Genomic DNA, 12,806 nt, shown 5'->3' with positions numbered 1-12,806 from the left:
GTGTGTGTGTGTGTGTGTGTGTGTGTGTGTGTGTGTGTGTGTGTGTGTGTACCAAGGTTTTACAATTTTTGAAAACGCTTAAGCTTCGCCTTTAAGAGTGGAACTCGACAGCGTGTTGCAGCACTGCCAGGGAGTCCACGGAAACGCCATCCTCTGTTCGGCGCGACGCCTTACCCGTTTAGCTGTGCTAAGTACCGTGCAATGGACGCGCGGAGCAGCAAACCAAAGCCGCCGCAGTGGCTCAGTGGTTATGCCGCTCGGCTACTGATCCGGAGTTCCCGGGTTCGAACCCGACCGCGGCGGCTGCATTTTTATGGAGGCAAAATGCTAAGGCGCCCGAGATCCCCAGGTGGTCGAAATTATTCCGCAGCCCTCCACTACGGCACCTTCTTTCATTCCCTCCTTTATCCCTTCCTTTACGGCGCCTCCCTCCTTTATCCCTTCCTTTACAGATACTGCGCCATTTCCTTTCCCCAAAAAACAATTATTATGAGCAGCAAACCACATAGTGCAGAGCCCGAGGGGGAGGGATCGCGCGCGCCAGCAGCAGCGCGCAGGAGGCGGAGCGCCGGCTAGCCTCCCTCTGTACGGTGGTAGGACTAACCTCCGAGCACGGCTCAACCAACACCCTCTAGACTAACTAAGGCCTCTCCATGTCCTCCTCTCTTTTGTGCCCCCCCCCCCTTTCCCCAACCGGTCTCCGTGGTCTTGATGCAACAACGCGTGCGCGGAGCAGTACCAGCCGAAGTATCGCACTTAAGAAAACATTTTGATGCTTTTATTACTGCTTTGCTGCAAGCATAAAAATTTTATTTTGTAAATTCCTACTTGGCAGCGCAAAAAAAACGAGGAGACACAAGTGCAGACTATCAGCTGAACTTTTATTCACAGGAAGGAAGCTTTATAAGCGTGATAAAACTAAAACAACAAAAGGAAACGCCTCAAACGATGTACAAAAAAGCTGCCAAGTATGAATCCACACCAACTAGCCCAACTTTCTGTTATTTTGTAAAAATTTATACTTTTTGTTGAACCGCTTATTTTAGAAGGTAATATTGTTTTTTTGTACGTGGTTTTGTTATACTTTTTCGTTTTCGTACAGGCTGCTCGACTGGAAAATGCGTTCACACTGCTGTAAGCATCGGTGGTTCCTTCATTTCGTGAATGTAGTTGCACGTGTTCGCATTTCTGCGTTTCTTTTTTGTTCGTGCAACGTGTGTCACGAAACTCACCGCTGTTTCAGAGTTAGCACCGGTACGGTAACGACGAGGAAGCACGTTGGTGCCGGGAGGTGTGTGTCCAGTGTGCAGGCTGTCAGAATGCCTGGGCATTGCTGCGTACCGCGGGAACCATGATGGTGGTGAGTGTGTGCGAGTCCCCTCCTTCCCTTCGGACCAAGCAAGAAGAGCTCAATGAATTAGAGCTATCCACCGTGCGGACTTCACTCAAGAAAAGCGGTCGGTGATAAGGAAACATTCCTTTAACTGTCGTTGTTACTCCTCCCTCAGTTGCATTGAAAACGCTGCAGGCAGCATGTTGCGAGATAATTCCGTAGTGTTTCCTCTTTCAGCCGGGTAAATCTGTAAAGTCGTAGCGAAATAGTATTGCTGGCATTCTGTTCTCACGATATTTATAGAAATTTCTCTCGTACTGTCATGCACCTGTCTGATTTTTAAACATCAGGTTCTAGAGCTTTTACTGTCTTTGTTTTTTCATATCCCAGGTCTGCGAGCGCCACTTTAAACCATCCGACATGGTTAATAGAACAAGCTACACGAATACAAAGACGGGAAAAGTAATTGAAGTGGCGCTGAAGCTCGTACGGTTACGACCTGATGCTGTTTCAAGCATACTTCCAGACTGCCCGGCATATCTTTCTGCCCCAAATGCAAGCACGTCTCGAGAGGCCCCAGATGAAAAGAGGACGCGCCGAGAGGCAGCTGCGTTACAAGATGCCATCAACTTGTCTATTGAAGCACACCAGGCGGAAGAGGACAGAAACAAAATTGACAACTTTCAGGAGCTGTTGAAATGCATACCATGTATCAAGGTCTCCAAACTCTGGACGGTGGCTTCCCGGCATGACTTTATACTATTCCTAAATCTGACTGTCGAAGTGCCCCAGAAATCAAAAAGTCAGTTAAAGTCACCGAGGACCTCTCTCTAAAGCTGTATTTTCATGATGTCGAGGTCACCAAACCTGATGGCGTGGCGATCATTCCAAAAACTGTGAATGATATTCGGTACTTGACAGGTCTGTTGGATGCCGTTGAGAGCTCTGATAATGCTCCTGCTTTCCGCAAACCTGAAGACAAGACAGGTGGCATATTGAAGCTCGTGTTATCTCTTTTTGAAGACGCAACAAATTAAGAAATGCAAGACGAAGATCGGCAAGATGCTTTGACATTTTTAAAGGAACAAGTCTTTCTCCTTTTAAGCAAGTCACCCCGCTACTCTTCAGAGCTGTTTGTATATTCCAGCCTTTTATTTACCATCTCTCCTCATGCTTATAGGTACTTGCGTAACTACGGAGGTCTCACATTGCCGCATGAGTCCACGATCAGGCGTGTATGGGATGCATATGTTATGAATTCAGCAGCTGAGCAGCAGGATGCTTCTTTCCTGCTTTATACGAAGATCGCGAGCGCAATGAAGGATCATGAGAAGTCAGTGGTTCTCATGATGGATGAGATCCATCTACAGGCGTATTTTGATTATAAGGGTGGCACGATTGTCGACACTGCCAGCAACACTTCAAATGCAGCAAAGACAGCTCATGCCTTTATGATTCAAAGCCTCCTGTCATCACCAAAAAGTGTTGTTCACTTTTTTCCAGTTGAACAAATCAATGCTCAGCAGCTGAACACAGTTCTCCGCAGCATCATAAATGAGCTTGAAAAGGTTGAACTTCGCATAATTGCAGTCATCACAGATAACAACTCTATAAATCGCAAAACAATGTCTCTCATTGGATTGTCACCAAAAGTCAGCAGCTCCTATCCTCACCCATCAGATCCCACTCGTCCTCTTTTTTTTTCGTTTTTGACCCTGTTCACCTGTTGAAATGTATTCGGAAGAATTCGATCAACGAAAAGAACCATGGAACATGCATGTTTTTTCCTTCACTTATGAATTTGAACCCCAACCCCAAAATTATCACTGCTTCGTTATAGACCCTCCGTGATCACACCTAAAAAAAGAGGACCACCTTATCAAGGCTGTTCCAACTTTGTCAGTAAAGGTCCTCAATCCATCTAATATGGAACGGCCAAATGTGAAGCTTGCACTGAAAGTGGTCAATCTATCAACCATAGCTGCTCTAGAAACATGCGGTCAACGCTATGCACTGCAGCATGCAGCTGGAACAGCGGAATTTTTAAAGGTTGTCGAAACCTGGTAGATGACTGTTAATGTGAAGTCGCCCAGCAAAGGACGCCGGCTTTGTGATGACCTGCAGATTCCCATTGCAGAAAAGCTGTGTCCACATGTTGAATTCCTTCAAACCATCATGCAGCGGCTTGACCTCTGGGAGAATTTGAAGTTTGACAATATAATTCTCACTCGGGAGACCAACAGTGCCTTGCGTCTCACTACGAAAGCCTTGGTCAAGATAATAAACTATTGCCTTGAAGACCTTGGATTTGACTACGTACTTCTGGGGAAGTTCCAGACAGATTGCTTGGAGGAAAGATTTGATAAGTATAGGCGGCTTTCCGGGTCGCAGTACCATGTGTCCGTCACACAAGTACTCGAATCCGAACGCAAGCTTCGCCTACAATGAGCCCTGGCGCTTCCAGACATGGATTCAGGGGCACCTGCTGTCAGCATTGGTGAGACAATTCTACAGAGGTTCAACATTGAAGTAAATGACAAGGACTTCGAAATGAAGGCAGAAAATCTGCCAGCTATAACGTACGTGGCCGGATACTGCGCCCGTGCAGCACTCAAAAAAACTTGCATGCACTGCTTGCCGAGCAACTTTGGTAGAAGATGAAGACATCATAATTGAGAATGCTGAAATTATAGCAAACATGAATCGCGGAGGGCTCAAGTTCCCCCAACCTCTAGTTGTTAATGCGGTAATGACTGCTGAAATCGTCCTGAACAAGCTGCGAAGTGAAAAGTATGCTGTGCACTTCCATTCTCTAGCGAACCAAAGGCAAGCCCTTTTCACACTGGCTACCAACCTGACAGAAGACGGTGACAGTTTCGACGGATGTGAAAGCGGTAATAGTCCTCACTTGGTCATGCATCACATTCTTAGCGCTGCAACAAACATTCTGCTGATAAACTATTGTAAAAATAGGAACCACAGTCTAGTGCAAGCAAAAGTTGCTCAAAAACGGAAGCTTAACACTTTGAAATCTTGACTGTTCTGACTACTTGCGTTGCACACCTCTGAAAGTTTTCTGAATACTTGTACTCTGTATTAAAGATATCCGTGAAAGACATGAGAGCGCAAAATGGCAACTCGGAGGAGTGAGAGAACAGGACGAGCGCTGCAACATCAACAGGATTTATTCAAGGAAGAGCGTTTATATAGCCTCTGCTCTTATTTATTTATTTATTTATTTATTTATTTATTTATTTATTTATTTATTTATTTATTTATTTATTTATTTATTTATTTATTCAAAAATGCTCTTAATCGCAGCTGACAATGTTTGTCGCAGTTGACAATGTTTGTCAGCGGCGATTAAGAGCATGGATAAGGGCAGGGGATATATAAACGCTCTTCCTTGAATAAATCCTGTTGAAAGTGCAGCGCTCGTCTCGTTCTCTCACTCGTCCGTGTTGCCATTTTGCGCTCTCATATGTCTTTCACGAATACGCACCAACAAGCCCAGCTGCAAGTACTTCTTAATAAACATATCCTTTTTATGCAACACAGCTGCTTCAATTTTATTAAATCGAAAGGCATCTGCTCAGTCGCTCATTTCAAATGCCCATGCATGGAGCTGTAAGCTGTTCTGAGAGCCATACATTATGGCAATGCTTCCTTTGCGTGTGTTTGTGGATGGAGGGTGAGCGTTTGTTTGGAAGAAAAAGGTTACAAATAGTATTCACATTCCTGACAAACAGTCGGCGCTAGATGATATACCACGCGGTTCAATTTTTGCCCGAAAATAATTTCCAAGTACGCGTCATGCAACGAGCTATTAACAAAAATAAAGATATACGTGAACGAACAGCGGAACATCAATGCCCCGCAGAAAAAAACAATGTGCGGACTTTCAGGAAATATTAGGCGATAGTAAAAGATACTGAATAGCCAACATATATTCATAATCCGGAAACCGCTAACTTTCAGTTTTTAAACCTATTCATCGCTGACTGTGTAGCCGCGCGCGGTGGGTCAGTGGTTAGGGCGCTCGACTACTGATCCGGAGTACCTGGGTTCGAACCCGACCGCGGCGGCTGCGTTTTTATGGAGGAAAAACGCTAAGGCGTCCGTGTGCTGTGCGATGTCAGTGCACGTTAAAGATCCCCAGGTGGTCGAAATTATTCCGGAGCCCTCCACTACGGCACCTCCCTCTTTCACTCCCTCCTTTATCCCTTCCCTTGCGGCGCGGTTCAGGTGTCCAACGATATATGAGACAGATACTGCGCCATTTCCTCCCCCCCCCCCAAAAAAAAACCAATTATTACTGACTGTGTACCAGAAATGACACCATACATATATGACAGCATTAAATCATGGGGCCAAAATCTTCAAAGGACGATTTCACGTAGCGCTGCCGTTACACAAGAACGAAGGAGCGCGCAACACCGTCCCTTCATGAAGAACACGAACTCCGGCGCCCGTCGTAGTGTGACGACGTCACGGGGGAGCAGAGAGGCCTTGCCTAGCATAAAGGATGTGGGCTCAACTCTAGTCGAGCACAGCCTTCAGCAGCGCTCCCGCGCTAGCCTCGCAGCCGGGGCCAACTCTACTCGGGCAACGGCAGCGTAATGCCGTCGCGTTCTATCTATTGGTGCAGTGGGATACATTGCGAGGAGGACAATTTATCGCTCATGGCCAACACCACCAACACCGGCTTTTCTGCTACACGAGCTCCTTAAAGATGTCGCGTTAAAACACGAGATGTCCTACCCGCCTGAGCCCAACTCGTGGTTGTTTAGAGTCGCGTGACCTAGTCTGCAGTATTTTTTCGTTCTTCAAAGTTATCTAAGCAGTTAACCTAGTTAGCTAACTTTTTATTTATTGCCCTGGGGAAGAAGGTGTCAATGGGAAAACTTTGAGAAACAGTTGACTGCAAAGTTAGCACCCAGATACCGTTAAAGTTGTTTTTTTTTCCTTAAACCATAGCTCGCACAATAAAAAAAAAATTTACGCGGATTAGCTCAGCTAATCCAGGATATAAAAAGCGAAAGACGTCGAATTGCACTGCGTTCATTGGCGTTGGGGTTGACAATGTTCTAGACGGCGATGGCTTTGAGGAAATGAAGGGCGCATAACTGGCTCCCTGGATATGCGGACGCCTCATTCGTGCTTTGATGCATGTGGCGGTGGTGAGAGAGACATATTATTATAATTGGTTTTTGGGGAAAGAAAATGGCGCAGTATCCCTAACGACTGAGCCACCGCGGCGGGTGAAAGAGAGATGTGGCCTGAATGCATTAGCGCCGACAGCGTTGTGGCTGACATGCGGCACTGCAGCAATCGCTAGGCCGCAGCGGTCATTTCGAGATCAATCTCTCGCGATCAACCATTAACTGCATGCTGCCTCCCAGGGTGGCAGGGAGGGCGTGTTGCCTATCCAGTGTGCGGAACGCAATCAAAGCAGGCTTTTGCAGTTGGACATTAACGCCACGTAACTGAAAGAGAGATTGAGGTCTCCATTGCCCACGGAACCGGTTGTGCGCCTTTCCTAGCTTTCGTGAAAATGAACGGCCTTTGCAAAGTTGTCTACGCCAATGAACTCTATATCAACGCAGTCGGCTCACTTGTTTTGTTTTGTTTTTGATGAAAGGAAATGGCACAGTAACCGTCTCACATATCTTGGTGGACGCCGGAACCGCGCCGTATAGGAAGGGATAAAGGAGGGAGGGAAAGAATAGAAAACTGAAAGTTGAAAGTTGTATTTTGTGCAACCCGCCGCGGTGGCTCAGTGGGGCGCTCGGCTACTGTTTCGGAGTTCCTGGGTTCGAACCCGACCGCGGCGGCTGCGTTTTTATGGAGGCAATATGCTAAGCAGCCCGTCTGCTGTGCGATGTCCGTGAACGTTAAAGATCCAGAGGTGGTCGAAATTATTCCGGAGCCCTCCACTACAGCACCTCTTTCTTCCTTTCTTCTTTCACTCCCTCCTTTATTCCTTCCTTTACGGCGTGGTTCAGGTGTCCGCCGATATATGAGACAGATACTGCGCCATTTCCTTCCCCAAAAACCAATCATCATTATTATTATTTCCGAACTGTACCAGCCGCGGTGGCTCAGTGGTTAGGTCGCTCGACTACTGAGCCCGAGTTGCTGGGGTCGAACACGACCGCGGCGGCCGCGTTTCGATGGAGGCGAAAGGCAAAAGGCGCCGGTGTGCTGTGCGATGTCTGTGCACGATGAAGATCCTCAGGTGGTCGAAATTATTCAGGAGCCCTCCACTACGGCACCTCCTTCTTCCTTTCTTCTTTCAATCCCTCCTTTATCCCTCCCTTTACAGCGCATTTCAGGCGTCCACCGAGATATGTGAGACAGTTACTGCGCCACTTCCTTTCCTCACAAACCAACAATCATATTCATTTCCCCTATTCTAATACTGGGGGGCCTCAAGTTGATCTTCCAGCTATTCACTCAACACAAAGCTTTTACAGAGAATGAAGACTTATTCAGGATTTAATTAATGTACAGAAACCCCTTGTTAACAAGGGCTTGGATTCCTCTACTTGATGTCGCACATGCAATTTTTCTGACTTCATGAAAGCGCCTTTTTTTCAAGTTCGAACTACGACTTGTAGACTAATGCGAAATGTGGAATATTCACATTCAGCATGTGCCATGCGTTGAGGTGATGGCAAATTGGGAAAAATTTGCACAAGATGCCCTGCGAATGTCAGTGCAGCTGCGAGCGTTGCTTGGGATAGCGCTGATCCTGTAGCGACCCGCCTTTCGGCTCCATCAGCGGTTCGTGTCTGATCTTCTTCTTCTTAGGTGTCTATATGAGACAGATACTGCGCCATTTCCTTTCCCCCAAAACCAATTATTATTATCTTCTTTTCTACTCTGAGTTTGTAAACAACGTTTTGCTTGTTTGCACTGTACAATAAACGCATCATTGTGCATCTCCTTGTTTAAAATTTCGTACTGAGCACGCAGTGAAAAACAAAATTTGAACAGAATCACTCTTCTGAATAATTTCTCTTTCACCTCAGTGGAGAACGTTTCCAAGCCAGCATCGCGGCATCCGCCGAAGAGATCGACACAGACGTGTTCAGAACACAATCATCCACCATATCGAGCACATCCTGACCACATAATTTGAGAGTGCCCAAATTCTTCCGGGCGGCCAAAATACTGACAGTAGAGAAGCCTGGGAGACCCTGCTAAGATGTCCGCACCCTGAGCTCCAGAGCACCACCATCCATCTGGCGGAATAAGCCGCTGCCAGTCAATGACTGCCAGCTAGCGTGTAACCGCGGGCGTGCAGTAATTCCCCTCTTCGAGGACTGTGTGCCCGGGTGGGGATCAACATCTTTTCTGATGGAAAAAAAAATTATAACTGCGGCACCCGCAATGCAGGAATGCGTAAGCATTGATGCCTCGTCCCCTCTCCACTCCCCCCCTCTCCATTTTGCCCATGTTTGCCTAAAGCAAGTTTCATCATTTCCCACTTAGAGTTTTCAAACTTGGCGCCACGCTTCTTTTCAAACTTGGCGCCACGCTTCGGTTCGTCCACACTTCCGGTGTTTTCAAATTTGGCGCCACTTTTGCTCTTTTTTTCCTTGCCCCGCCCACTTTTTCAACATTTCGGCTCTAATTAATTACCAACTCAACCTACCTTAACGATTTAGTCACTTGCCGATCCTCTTTCGATGCTCTATCCGACGATGCCGTTCTTTTTCCGATATACCAACCAGTTCCTCCGGTATAGGAGCGAGATTATCTAGTCCAGGCCGAGACCGCCTACACACATTACCCCCTGAACAGCTTTCAAACCTGCGCGTCACGTGACGCGACAGCAACGACATCACTGCGCGCCGGCTGAGGGCCGCGAGCGATTGCCGCCGGCTCGCCTCGCGGGAACTGATGCCACAGACAGGCTCGTCGACCGCCAGGTCCGCGCCATTTATCAGGACAAAAACAAATAATTAAGATTACGGACAGAACTGTACATTATTATTTATCACAGCAGACTGTCTGTATGCATATTTACAGATATTTACGACTACACATCGTTCGCGGCCAAAATACAAGACAGACAGAAGGGATATTGCGCTGTAATGTAGACGGATGTTGCCTTTTATGCTGCGTGCTATAAAGTCGTAAACAACTGACAGCCGAAATACGTTGTTGCACAGATAAGATATACACACAGTTACAATACCAATCTGTATATTAAAGTAGGCCCTGTGGCACGGTACGTGTTTCAGATGAATGAGAGGAAGCAGAACATAGCACATTGCAATGCCCCAAGAGGTAGAAAACCAAAGCCATGCTCGCATCTTAACTGTAGGCTAGAAGAAATTATTTCATCTATTTTTCAGAGTAGGTGGCCACCCTTCAATGGCATAAAACACAACATATTACTTTGTAGACTCGAAGACATGCAAAGAAACCACAGTACATTAAACACACTTGTGACTAAAGTGTGGACTAGGCTATAATAAATAAGTGACTCAAAGAACCAGTTATTTCACTGTTGCAGGTACCGGAATGCACCAGGATGCCACTGCACAAACTGCATTGCACAATAATATAGACACTAATGCAATAATACATAATACGACTTGATGGCCTACTGCGTCAGGGATGTTGGCGCACTCAGGGCAGTGTGCAGCGCCTACGACTGATCCAGCCAACAGGCACGATCAAGGCCATGGCCCAGATATGCAAGTGATTGCAATGCTCACGACACTAATGAATGCCATGCGTGCTCTGCTTTCCAGCCTACACACGCCAGCAGCACATAGCGCACTTCAAGTGCTGGACGCGCCACATCCAGTTATTGCGGCTCTACAGTAGACGTCATCATGGCTCCTTCGCACCTGTCTTTTGAAATGAAAGTCAAGCAAGCTTTCATTTTCCAATGGAATGCTCGTGGGCTCCAGTCCCGGATTTCCAATTTACTGCACTACGTCTACGAGAATCACTTCCCCATTCTTGTGATTTGTGAACCGAAGACCCCGGCATTTTTGCGAATATCTGGTTACGAGGCATTTTCATCACCCACGTGCAACAGATCCAGCAAAGTCATCGCCTACATTCGACGTGAACTTACATACGTGCAACATTCAGTTCCTCCGAACGAAGACAATCAGTACGTTTGCCTGACAGTGAAGAGCCGTGACCTGACGTTTACGCTACTGGTGGTGTACTTGGCGCCATCAAGTCGTTTCGACGCCAGAAGGTTGAGTGGTTTGATGGCAGCTACACCTGCTCCGTGGGTTAATATGGGTGACTTCAATGCTCATAACACCATGTGGGGAGGCGTTAGGATGGACGTTAGGGGAAGACTGCTTGTGTCCTTCGCCTCTGACCATGACCTCCAGTGCCTGAATGACGGAATACCGACCTATATACGAGGAGTGACTTATAGCAGCTGCTTGGATTTGACTTTCGTTTCAAAATGCCTTAACAACAGCGTCCGGTGGTTTTCGGATGTAGAAACCCATGGCAGCGACCATATCCCAACCTATCTGATTATTACCGGCCATTCCACATTTTCCCCAGCCACGTGTAGGCAGCGCATTGACTGGACAGTTTTTAAATTACTTATGGAGGCTGCTTGCGCGGAGGGCTTCTCTACCGGTCTTGAACAAAAAATTAAGAAGGCCATGGAACACGCCACCTGCCCCTTTAACCCTGTCGCTAACTACACCGATTTTGACTTCGAATTGCAGCGACTGCGATCATAACGGCGTAGGGCAGAGCGCAGATACCGACGCACAAAGTCGCGCCTAGACCTAAGAGATGCTAGGCGCATACAGAAGAAGATTCAGCGCAGAATTAAGGCACTGCAAACACAACGGTGGAGGACATTTTGCCAAACACTTGATCCACGGAAGCCTTTGTCACGCGTTTGGAGTGTAATTCGGGGTCTTCGCACGTACCCTCAACAGCGCTACCCGTTCAAATCCGTAGCGCTCCACCAAAGGCGCAGTGTGGTTGCGGTAGCCAAAGATTTCTGCGCAAGAATAACAGGCCCTCCGAATCCAGGCGCAGCGCTGCACTGCAACCATCTTCCACCCTCACGGGATTCTCGGATGGATGCACTATTCTCCATGGAAGAACTTGATGCTGCGCTGGCTGGTTGTAGAAGGTCATCATCACCAGGGCCCGATGGTGTGACGTACTCTGCACTTGCCAACCTTGGCCAAGAAGCTCGACGGGCTCTTTTGGACACTTATAACAAGTCATGGACTGCTGGCATAGTTCCTCATGATTGGAAGACCAGTCGTCTGGTTCAACTTCTTAAGCCGGGGAAATCACCGCTCGAACTTTCATCATGCCGTCCAATTGCACTCGCCAGCTGCGTCGGCAAAGTCATGGAAAGAATGCTGCTCACACGCGTGGAATGGTACTTGGAGCGATATCAGATTTATCCAACCTTCATGTCTGGGTTCCGACGGGGCCGCTCTTCTATCGACAACGTGGTTGACCTTGTAACGTCGGTGCACCACAGCAAAATGTTTGAAAAGATTGACCGTGGCATTGTTTTTGTACATCAAGGGCGCGTACGACAACGTAGCGCATCAGGCCATTTTGGACGCAATGGAAGCTGCTGAGATCGGAGGCCGCACGTTCAGCTGGATACGCAGCTATTTATCAGAGAGGTCGTTTTTTGTCCTGACTGCGGACGGACCAACGTCCTTACACCGAAATTCGCGCGACGTCCCTCAGGGTGGAGTGCTGAGCCCAGTTCTCTTCAACCTTGCTCTTATCGGCTTGGTCGACGTATTGCCACAATCTGCTCAGTTTTCGGTATATGCAGACGACATCTGTATTTGGGCATCAGGGGTTACCCGTCCTCAAGTTCGTGCAAGACTTCAAAAGGTGGCATCGATATTGACATCTTATCTTCGCTTGCAGGGCCTGAACATTTCGACCGAAAAGTGTTCACTTGTGGCGTTCACACGCAAAATAATGTCAGGTTACACCATTCGCATCAATGGCGAAGCCATTCCCTATGAGAGAAGCCACAGATTCCTTGGTGTTGTCATCGACAGGAACCTCTCGTGGAGTCTACATATCTACGACATGAGAAAGAGACTAGTTTCGATTGTCCACGTCCTCTCCTTCCTCGGGGGAAAGTCCTGGGGCGCATCAGTGCGCTCGATGCTACAACTGTACCGTTCCCTATTTCTGGGCTACATGCGGTACAGTCTTCCGATATTCAGTTCCATTAGAAAAACAAATCTCAAGACTCTTCAAAGTGTGCAAGCGCAAGCTCTCAGTATCTGTTTTGGACTGCCTAAATGTGCATCAACAGCAGCAACTGTTCTTGTTGCCCGGGAACATCCTGTTACTACATACATTGCTGTTGACACCATGAGAACACATATTCGGCACCTCACACGGGTTCCCTGTCATCACCTCGCAACACTCCCAATAATTAGGCCGCGTACTGCATTCGCCAAAGTCATTGAAGCCC

The 12,806-nt window shown here is 47.5% G+C and overlaps 1 pseudogene; it reads left to right on the top strand.

Moving 5' to 3' along the window:
* The first annotated feature begins 1,319 nt into the window (after window positions 1–1,319).
* LOC144134310 (uncharacterized) lies at window positions 1,320–4,370 on the top strand (annotated as a pseudogene).
* The last annotated feature ends 8,436 nt before the right edge of the window (window positions 4,371–12,806 follow it).

Source organism: Amblyomma americanum, chromosome 5, assembly GCF_052857255.1.
Source record: "Amblyomma americanum isolate KBUSLIRL-KWMA chromosome 5, ASM5285725v1, whole genome shotgun sequence".
NCBI classification, from domain to species: Eukaryota; Metazoa; Arthropoda; class Arachnida; order Ixodida; family Ixodidae; genus Amblyomma; species Amblyomma americanum.
Note: the sequence above shows the minus strand (reverse complement) of the source record. Positions and strands in the feature narration are given on the sequence as shown.